This window comes from Rhinoraja longicauda, chromosome 28 (assembly GCF_053455715.1).
Source record: "Rhinoraja longicauda isolate Sanriku21f chromosome 28, sRhiLon1.1, whole genome shotgun sequence".
Classification (NCBI taxonomy): Eukaryota; Metazoa; Chordata; class Chondrichthyes; order Rajiformes; family Arhynchobatidae; genus Rhinoraja; species Rhinoraja longicauda.
Genome location: NC_135980.1, coordinates 26,390,851 through 26,402,258, shown reverse-complemented (window position 1 = coordinate 26,402,258; position 11,408 = coordinate 26,390,851). Strand labels below are relative to the sequence as shown.

Here is an 11,408-nt window from a genome sequence, read left to right as displayed (position 1 = left end):
TGATGAGTGAGCCAGGAATCCCTTCGCCAGTGAGCTTTAGTATTAGTAGCAGGGTTCTCTGAACTTCAGGCTTACAGTCAGCAAACAGACCCTGAAAAGCTGATGCACTTTGGTCATTAACAGGTGACTGGATAGCTTGGGAGTGACCAGGTCCCTGCCCCTTCACCCCCCCTCCCCCCTCCCATTCCCACATTTCTCTCTATTTATTAAGGTTAGTGCTGGTCTCAGTTGCTGCAGTTTCATCTTCTTGAAGCAGACACGCAGGAGAAGCTGGAAACACAATTAATTGCAATTGCTTGCCGTCTCTCTCAAATCGGTAAAGCTGGGCTAATGTCAGGATTGTAATTACTTCTGGTCATATTCTGCAATTAGTTTCTTAATGTGAGCCAGTTTGTTGTGGAGATATTCACAACGATATTTCTCTTGACTGTAGTTGGGATTTGTCTGCATAAAAAACACAAAAGAAACAATGCCTTCAGGTCCTGTCACCGTAGCAGTTTAAAACACGACATTTCATTGACATTGCTGTTTAACACTGACATATTATTTGAGAGAAGTAGGATGTAGTGGGATTAGTTTGGGACTGATGCAGGGTTAGATGGATGGAAAGTCGAGGATCCATCAACTGGTCTTCACTGATGGACAACAGTGGAGAGAGTCAACAGCTTCAAGTCCAGGACGTGCATATCTTTGAACATCTGTACTCGCCCCAGCACATTGATGCAATCACAAGGAAATCCCATCACTGCCTCTAGTTCCCAAGAGATTGCGAGGGTTTGATGTCACCGAATACTCTATTGAACTTCCACAGATATATACAGTAGAGAGTATATTGACTGGTTGCATTTTCTGACTCGATAACTCGAACGCCCAGGAACTAAAAAGGTTGCATAAAGTGGTAGGCACTGCCTGGTCCATCACGGGTATTGACCTCCCCAGCATTGAAGGGAAGCATGGGAATTGTGTCTCAGAGCTAATATCATCAAAGCCCCATACCACCTTGGCCACATTCTCATTTTGCTGCTACCATTGGGAAGGATGTACATAAGCCTGAGAACCATGACTTCCACGTTCAGTAAAAGTTTAGTTTAGTTTAGAGACACAGCGCGGAAACAGGCCCTTCGGCCCACAGGGTCCGCACCGACCAGTGATCCCCGCACATTAACACTATCCTACACTCGGGACAATTTTGTACATTTGAACCAAGTCAATTAACCTCAAACCTGTACGTCTTTGGAGTGTGGGAGAAAGCCGAAGCTCTCAAAGAAAACCCATGGGGTCACGGGGAGAACGTACAAACTCCATATAGACAGCAGCCGTAATTAGGATCGAAGCGTAATTAGGTCTCTGATGCTGTAAGGCAGTAACTCTATGGCTGTGCCGCCGTTTCTTCCCAGCAACCAACAGGCTCTTGAACCACACTGCACCACCCTATAACTGCAACCCGACCACAACAACAATCGACTATGGGGCCAATATTTTGGTTGTACTACATACTTCAGTTTTGCACAATTATGGTCTGGTTGCCTAATATTAATTTATCGTTGTATTGATTATTGCATATTCATTTGTTATGTTATTGCTTTAAAGGGCATGTTAATAATTAAACTTGTTTGACATTTGGGCAGTGCAGTGGTCAGTGGTAGAGTTGCTGCCTCGCAGTGGCAGATATGCTGCCTTACAGCTCCAGAGACCCGAGTTCCATCCTGACTATAGGTGCTTGCTGTCTGTACAGTTTGTAAGCTTTTCCCATGACCTTGTGGGATTTCCCCCACACTCCAAAGACATACGTGCTTGAAGGTTATTTTGTCTTCGGTAAAAGTTGTAAATTATCCCTTGTCTGTAGGATAGTGTACGGCAATTGCTGGTCGGCGTGGACTCGGTGGGCTTATTTCCACGCTGTATCTCTAAAACTAAAGTTAGCAGGGCAGTGGGAATGAAATTTGGGAATGATGCAGAGAAAAAACAATGAGATCCATTTTGGTTAACTCTAGCAAAGAATTAGTACAATTATGAAGAGCCAAATTTTTCATTGTTGTAAACCCAAGTAACTGCAACTCCCAGCAAAGTGCAAAGGCAGTGATGAAAAATGAGTGGACTCTAAGTTAGTTAGTGTTTGCACCCTAATGAGTGAGTAAAGAATTACCTCCACCGCCTACCAGGTATTTGCATAATTTCATTGCATAAGAGTTGTTCAAACTCTTACCTTTTTAATGTTACGATATTCCTGTAAAATCTGATCATGGATATTCTACAGGAAAAGGTCATATGTAAAGAGTCAGTAAACGTTTCATTAAAAGAGCATAGAGGGCAGGGCAAACTTTACAAAACAAACTCTGAACAAGTGACATCGTGCCAACACAGAATAAAGACTCTGAGTCTGAAGGAGGGGTTGGACCTGAAACGTCACCTATTCCTTTTCTCTAGAGATGCTGTCTGACCCACTGAGTTACTCCAGCTTTTTGTGTCTATCTTCAAAGTATAATTGACTTGCTCATTCAGTTAGAAACCGTTCGCTCTGCTCTGCTTTGTAGCCTGACTTACACCTCCCAAAATTCCAGTAGCATTGCTGAGTGTACACAGGGTGGCATAGTGTAGATGTGAAAAACTAAACTAGGTCCATCCGATACCCAGCTCATCAATTAACCACAATTTGAAGATCAATGGGTACAAACACCACCTTGAGCCACGCCTACTAAACATACCCTGGTACAATCCCAGTTATATTAGAGCGTGCAAAGAAGATTTATGAGGATGTTGCCAGGACTCCAGGGTCTGAGCTACAGGGAGAGGTTGAGTAGGCTGGGATTCTATTCCCTGGAGCTCAGGAGGATGAAGGTGATCAGAAAGAGGACAATGACCAGTTTAAGCAGTTTTATTTTCCCCTTTATGCATCAGAACCACCCAGTGATCTACCAGGTATTCCTGCCTTCTTAGACAGCCTACACATCCCAGAAATTACTACAGAGGACCAGACACAACTTGACAGGGAAATATCAACTGAAAAAATATTTCAAGCAATTAAACCGATGCAAAGCAACAAAGCCCCAGGACCAGACGGTTTCCCAATTGAAATATACAAAGACAATAGACAATAGGTGCAGGAGTAGGCCATTCAGCCCTTCGAGCCAGCACCACCATTCAATGCGATCATGGCTGATCACTCTCAATCAGTACCCCGTTCCTGCCTTCTCCCCATACCCCCTCACTCCGCTATCCTTAAGAGCTCTATCCAGCTCTCTCTTGAAAGCATCCAACGAACTGGCCTCCACTGCCTTCTGAGGCAGAGAATTCCACACCTTCACCACTCTCTGACTGAAAAAGTTCTTCCTCATCTCCGTTCTAAAGAATTTGCAATCATACTGGCTCCAACACATAAATTGTTGTATCAGGAAATTTTTAGCCAACAGAAACTACCTCAAACAATGTCGCAGGCAACCATATCAGTCCTACTTAAAAAGATAAAGACCCTCTATTGTGTGGTTCATACCGCCCTATAAGCTTGTTGAATTGTGATTATAAAATCCTCACAAAAATTTTAGCCACCCGTCTTGAAACAATAGTTTTCAAAGTTATTAACCCTGACCAAACTGGATTTATACCGGGCAGGCAGTCATTCTATAACATGCGGCGCCTACTTACTGTATTATATACAACTCACACCATAGAACAATCGGAAGTAATTATTTCTTTAGACCCTGAGAAGGCATTCGACTGTGTCGAATGGCAATATTTGTTTGCTGTTCTCAAAAGATTTGGCTTCGGCGCATCGTTCTTGTTATGGATTAAAATATTATATTTTGCGCCAATGGCAGCTGTGCGGACCAACAATATAGTCTCTGACTACTGCCAGATCCACAGGGGCTCCAGACAAGGCTGCAGCCTCTCTCCCTACTTATTTGATTTGGCAATAGAACCACTTGCTATAGCTTTTAGGACAGAAGATGGTATCAGAGGTATCTTTCGAAGTGGTAAATCTCATAAAGTATCGCTGTATGCGGACGATCTGCTGGTATATATATCCAATCCAACTGGCTCCATACCAAAGCTATTGCATATATTAGAGATTTTTGGCCGCCTGTCAGGTTATAAGATAAATTACTCAAAGAGCTTGCTGTTCCCAATCAACCACACTGACGGCGACTAGACAATAGACAATAGGTGCAGGAGTAGGCCATTCAGCCCTTCGAGCCAGCACCACCATTCAATGCGATCATGGCTGATCACTCTCAATCAGTACCCCGTTCCTGCCTTCTCCCCATACCCCCTCACTCCGCTATCCTTCAGAGCTCTATCCAGCTCTCTCTTGAAAGCATCCAACGAACTGGCCTCCACTGCCTTCTGAGGCAGAGAATTCCACACCTTCACCACTCTCTGACTGAAAAAGTTCTTCCTCATCTCCGTTCTAAATGGCCTACCCCTTATTCTTAAACTGTGGCCCCTTGTTCTGGACTCCCCCAACATTGGGAACATCTTTCCTGCCTCTAATGTGTCCAATCCCCTAATTATCTTATATGTTTCAATAAGATCCCCCCTCATCCTTCTAAATTCCAGTGTATACAAGCCTAATTGCTCCAGTCTTTCAACATACAACATACTACTCCAGCTTCCCATTTAAACTTGAGAAAAATATATTTACTTATTTGGGAATTAATGTCACCCATACTATGGGAAGTTTATACAGCCATAACTGTAAATCATTATTAGAACGAACAACACAGGACTTCAAAAAGTGGTCAACACTACCACTCTCATTTGTAGGCCGCATCAATATCGTTAAAATGACGGTTTTACCTAGATTTCTTTATCTTTTTCAAATGATCCCCATATTTATACCTAGGACAACTTTTCAGCAATTAGATAGACTAACCTCATCATTTATTTGGAACAATTCAAATACCAGGATGAAGAAAATATACTTGGAAGTTCATAAGAAGGCGGGTGGTTTCGGGTTGCCTAACTTTATTTATTACTACTGGGCTGCAAATATTGTAAAACTTTTACATTGGACATATTCATATAAGAGTAAACAGGGCACAGATGGAACTCTTGTCTGATCCTCTACCGATAATTACCTGCTCGCTACCTTATAATCGTAAAATACAAATGACAAACACGGTGGTTAAAACCTTGCTTAAAATATGGCTACAGTTCAGGAAATATTTTGGATTGAAAGGTATCAGCAGGCTTTTTCCGGTGACAAATAATCAATGTTTTACATATTGGCATAGGAATGGACTGGTATATTTTTGTGACTTGTTTACTGACGGAATGTTCACTTCCTTTGAAACGCTTGCTGAAAACCATAATATACCCAGATCTCATTTCTTTAGGTATCTTCAAATACGTAGCTTTGCTAAAACAGTGTTTCCCTCATTTCCTCATCTGTCCACTAAGAGCCAATTAGACACTATTCTGGAGCTGGACCCCTTTGATGGGAAACGTGTTTCAACAATTTACACATTAATACAGGAATTAAAACAGATAACCTGGGACAAAACAAAAACGGCATGGGAGAGGGACCTGGGTGTAGAGCTTTCTGATGAGGCGTGGCGAGAGATCTTAATTCGTATACACACCTCGTCGCTGTGTATACGCCATGGGTCGATCCAATTTAAAGTGCTTCACAGTCTTCATTATTCAAGAGACAAACTTGCCAGAATCTTTTCTATCACAGACCCTGGCTGCCCTAGATATGGCCATAGCCCAGCCTCTGAAGGACACATGTTCTGGACATGTCCCTCTCTCAACAGCTACTGGGGAAATATATTTGAGGTATTCTCCAATATCTGCAGACAAACTATAAATCCTGATTTGCACACAGCTATCTTTGGAATACCACCCCCAAACTGTAAGCTTACAAATCTACAAGCAAATGCTTTAGCATTTGCATCATTGCTTGCTCGCAGGCTTATTCTTTTTAACTGGAGGTTAAAAAAAGCTCCATCCTTTTTGCAGTGGTTAAAGGAGGTGCTCTCCTTTTTACCCCTGGAGGACCTCCTTTTTACCCCTGGAAAAGAACAGGTATAAACGGTGCAAGGCCCGCGGAAACTTTGTTCTGACCTGGAACCCTTAAATAGATTTTATCAATGATTTTTCCTTTAACTGAAAATATTGTCAACAGTCATAATCATTTATTTATATTTGTATGCTGCTGTTGCTAACATGTAACATTTGAACACAAACATTTTTTTTAATCCTTGGGGATGGGGGTATAAATGTCTGGTACTGTCCTGTACTGTTTGTTGCTGTCCTGTGTAAAAATTTTAAAAAAAGAAAAGAAAAAAAATAGAAAGAGGAGTATAAAATCATGAGAGGAACAGATCAGGTTGACGCACAATGTCTCTTGCCCAAAATAGAGGAATCGAGAACCAGAGGGCATAGGTTTAGGTGATTATTGTATTGGAATCTGCGGGGTAACTTCTCCAGGAAAAGGGTGGTGGGTGTGTGGAATGAGCTGCCAGAGGAGGTAGTTGAGGCAGGGACTATCATTCAAGAAGCAATTAGATGGCTACATGGATAGGACAGGTTTACAGGGACGTGGCCCCAGGCAGGCAAGTGGGACTAGTGTAGATGGGATATGATGGTCAGTGTGGGTAAGTTGGGCTGAGGGACTGGTTTCCACACTGCACGACGACTGATCTCAGTTCAGCAAAGTTCAGTTCAGCAACGGAAAATATTGTAAGAGGGGGTAGGGGATTATTATACGCCAGTGAACACAGTGACTCAGTGAGCACAACCAGTACTACAAAGGTGCAAGGGCTGTGTCACTTCTAAGAAGACGGGCCACAAGTCCAAACTACATGGTTGGCTCTGAGCGTTTTCAGAAAGATGAAAGACCATGTGTACTACACATCACTCTCACCCTCGGAAACAACGCAAACATTCAGAACAGACAAGGGAATTGTCCAGGATGGTCTGGCACAAGGAGGAAAGAAGCATTTGGGGAGGGAGAATTGAAAGGGGAGAGGGGGAAGAAAGCAAGATGCTAATTGGAACACTGACTGATGGGGTAAGGGTGTGGGAGAGGTACAAGTACTTAGGGCCACTGGAGGAAGATGAGATTAGGGGAAGGAAATGGTGGGAGGGGGAGACTGAAGGGACTGGGGAAGTTGGCTGAATAGGTAGGACTGTTGAAAGAGTGGGTGCAGACTCTGAAAAAGCTTTGCTCATCCACGCACGGCTCACTGCCCTGCCCCGCAAATATATGGGCGATAGTGCTTGGCAGCAGGAAATAGGGGTGCAATGGGCAGTGCTAATATTTGTCCACAAGCAATGCAGATGCTCCTGTACCTTGTAGTTGGCAGTCCCTGGTGAGAGTTGCTTCAGCTCCGCGTCCAGCTGTGTGAACCGCCTGGTGATGCTCTCTATCCTGGAGTGCAGGTCTCAGTACTCACTATACTCTGCTTTGAAATCAGTTTTGTAGCCTTGCCTCTGCTCCTGCGATGTAATTGCTGCATATTTACTGGTAGTCACTGTAGCGAAAAAGTTAAGCATATTTGCTCACACATTCCGCAAACCACGTAATCTCGTGCAGATACTGATTAGGGGATAAAATACTGTCCCCAGGAGTTTAGAAGGGGAGGACCTCATTGAAACTAACCAAATAGTGAAAGGCCTAGATATAGTAGACGTGGAAGATGTTTCCACTAGTGGGAGAGTCTAGCACCAGAGGGAAGAATTTATTTAGTCAGAGGGTGGTGAATCTGGAATTAATTGCCGCAGAAGGCCAAGTCAATGTACATTTTTAAGGCGGAAATTGATAGATTCTTGTTTAGTAAGGGCGACAAGGGTTCATAGGGAGAGGGCAGGAGAATGGGGTTGAGAGGGAAAGATAGATCAGCCATGATTGAATGGCGGGATAGACTTGATGGTCCAAATGGCCCAATTCTCATCCCATAATTTATGAAGACCCTTGCTCTTAATTGGAATAGAGCCATGGGATTACTTACAATGACGAGGGGGCAGATGCATCCTCTCTAGAAAGCTCACTTCCAACCGCACGGACTCTCTGAGCACCGCAGATAATTATCAGTCTGGGTATTCGTGTGTAGATCTCTGGAGTAAGGCTTGAAGCCACATGTTTCTGAGACAGATGTGACACCTACTAGGCCTTGGCCGATACATGTGGACAGCTAACATTTGAGTTAATGAACCATCAGATCTCAAAGAGCTTGTCAATCTCCAATAGTCAGAAAATCAGAGGAATAGGACAGAAATCAACCTTGTCTTGATTAGTGAGGTGCACAACTGAGGACCTATCTATAGTAGGAAAAAAAACTGCAGGTGCTGGTTTAAATCGAAGGTAGACACAAAATGCTGGAGCAACTCAGCGGGTCAGGCTAGAGTGGATGTGGAGAGGATGTTTCCATTAGTGGGAGAGTCTAGGACCAGAGGGCATAGCCTCAGAAACATAAAAAATCGGTGCAGGAGTAGGCCATTCGGCCCTTCGAGCCTGCACCGCCATTCAATATGATCATGGCTGATCATCCAACTCAGTATCCCGTACCTGCCTTCTCTCCATACCCCTGATCCCTTTAGCCACAAGGGCCACATCTAACTCCCTCTTAAATATAGCCAATGAACTGGCCTCAACTACCTTCTGTGGCAGAGAATTCCACAGATTCACCACTCTGTGTGTGAAAAAAAACGTTCTCATCTCGGTCCTAAAAGACTTCCCCCTTATCCTTAAACTGTGACCCCTTGTTCTGGACTTCCCCAACATCTGGAACAATCTTCCTGCATCTAGCCTGTCCAACCCCTTAAGAATTTTGTAAGTTTCTATAAGATCCCCCCTCAATCTTCTAAATTCCAGCGAGTACAAGCCGAGTCTATCCAATCTTTCTTCATATGAAAGTCCTGTCATCCCTGGAATCAATCTGGTGAACCTTCTCTGTACTCCCTCTATGGCAAGAATGTCTTTCCTCAGATTAGGAGACCAAAACTGTACACAATACTCCAGGTGTGGTCTGACCAATGCCCTGTACAACTGCAGCAGAACCTCCCTGCTCCTATACTCAAATCCCCTCGCTATGAATGCCAACATACCATTCGCTTTCTTCACTGCCTGCTGCACCTGCATGCCTACTTTCAAAGAGTGGTGCACCACGACACCCAGGTCTCGCTGCATTCCCCTTCTCCTAATCGGCCACCATTCAGATAAGTCTGCTTTCCTGTTCTTGCCACCAAAGTGGATAACCTCACATTTATCCACATTATACTGCATCTGCCATGCATTTGCCCACTGACCTAACCTATCCAAGTCACCTTGCAGCCTCTAAGCATCCTCCTCACAGCTAACACTGCCCCCCAGCTTCGTGTCATCCGCAAACTTGGAGAACTAAAGGATATTTTTTAAGGAAGCGGAGGAGGAATTTCTTTCATCAGAGGGTGGTGAATCTGCAGAATTCCTTGCCACAGAAGGCTGTGGAGGCCATCAGTGGATATTTTTAAGGCAGAGATAGATTCTTGATTATTACGGGTGCCAGACGTTATGGGTAAAAGGCAAGAGAATGGGGTTAGGAGATAGATCAGCCATGATTGAATGGCCTAATTCTGCTCCTATCACATGAAATCAAGTAGAAACCTTATTAACAAAATCAATAGGACTAACTATTCCCTGATAGAAAGCAGACTGATCAAAGGGCAATATGTTACCAGATTTATTGCATGTGCAAGTCTCTTGAGGGTACAAGAACATTTCAAGAAGTTGCATTGGTAGAATTTAAATGAACCCCCTGAAAAATAAAGTGCAGTTTTAGTCGTAATTCCTATTCAATTAATACTCTGATCAAGTGCGTGTAATTTGGTCTGATTTTAATACCATAAGAAACGTTGCTATCAAATCCACATTATTCTTGACATATGTATGCAAATGACAATGGAGGGAACAAAGGCTGGCTGGTATTCAGTGGGTACTAGCACTGTTCAGCATGATGCCATTGCGCGTGGACTTCCCTTCACTCATTAACTGAAGTGCTGTGATGAAAGTCATGCAGTTTGAGAAGGGTCTCAACCAGAAACGTCACCTATTTCTTTTCTCTAGAGATGCTGCCTGACCCCGAGTTACTCCGGCATTTTGTGTCTATCTTTGGTGTAAATCAATATCTGCAGTTCCTTGCAGTGTCGTGTAGGATATCCCCATGCACTGAACCTGATTCATCTCCAATCAGGAATAGTGAATTGAATAGCAGGTAGGAATGGTAAAGAAGAAATTTAGGCTCAGAGATACTTATATACCAGTGCACATGGAGTGAATCATTAACAGGCAAATTAAGTATCAGTCTTCAGTGCAGGCCTGAAATACAAAAGGCTGTAAATTAATTAATCTCATCTTGGTTGCGCCCCCATCTAGAATGAATGAATCTCAAGGAGGAGATTGGTTTTGGAAGAGATGACCACGGGGCTAGAAGTGTAAGAAAATAACTGCAGATGCTGGTACAAATCGAAGGTATTTATTTCACAAAATTATGAACTCAGCAGGTCAGGCAGAGAAGGAATGGGTGACGTTTTAGGTCAAGACCCTTCTTCAGACTGATGTCAGTGGGGCGGGACAAAGGAAAGATATAGGTGGAGACAGGAAGATAGAGGGAGAACTGGGAAGGGGGAGGGGAAGAGAGGGACAGAGGAACTATCTAAAGTTGGAGAAGTCAATGTTCATACCGCTGGGCTGCAAGCTGCCCAAGCGAAATATGAGGTGTTGTTCCAATTTCCGGTGGACCTCACTATGGCACTGGAGGAGGCCCATGACAGAAAGGTCAGACTGGGAGTGGGAGGGGGATTTGAAGTGCTCAGCCACCGGGAGATCAGGTTGGTAAGGCGGACTGAGCAAAGGTGTTGAGTGAAACGATCGCCGAGCCTGCGTTTGATTTCGCCGATGTACAGAAGTTGACATCTAGAGCAGCGGATACAATAGATGAGGTTGGAGGAGGTGCAGGTGAACCTCTGTCTCACCTGGAAAGACTGTTTGGGTCCTTGGGTGGAGTTGAAGGGGGGGGGGGGGGGTAAAGGGACAGGTGTTGCATCTCCTGCGGTTGCAGGGAAAAGTGCCCGGGGATGGGGTGGTTTGGGTAGGATGGGACGAGTGGACCAGGGAGTTATGGAGCGAACGGTCTCTGCGGACCGCAGAAAGGGGAGGGGCTGGGAAGATATGGCCAGTGGTGGGGTCCCGTTGTAGGTGACGGAAATGTTGGAGGATGATTTGTTGGATTCGCTGGCTGATGGGGTGATAGGTGAGAACGAGGGGGATTCTGTCCTTGTTATGAGTGGGGGGAGGGGGAGCAAGAGCTGCGGGATGTAGAAGAGGCCCTAGTGAGAGCCTCGTCTATAATGGAAGAGGGGAAGCCCCTTTTCCTGAAGAATGAGGACATCTCTGATGCGCTAGAATGTGGCTAGAAGTGATAAGTTAT

At 44.3% G+C, this 11,408-nt stretch overlaps 1 pseudogene; it reads right to left on the bottom strand.

Moving 5' to 3' along the window:
- Positions 1-345: 345 nt before the first annotated feature.
- On the bottom strand, positions 346-9,994 carry LOC144607212 (RNA polymerase II elongation factor ELL-like; annotated as a pseudogene).
- Positions 9,995-11,408: the final 1,414 nt, after the last annotated feature.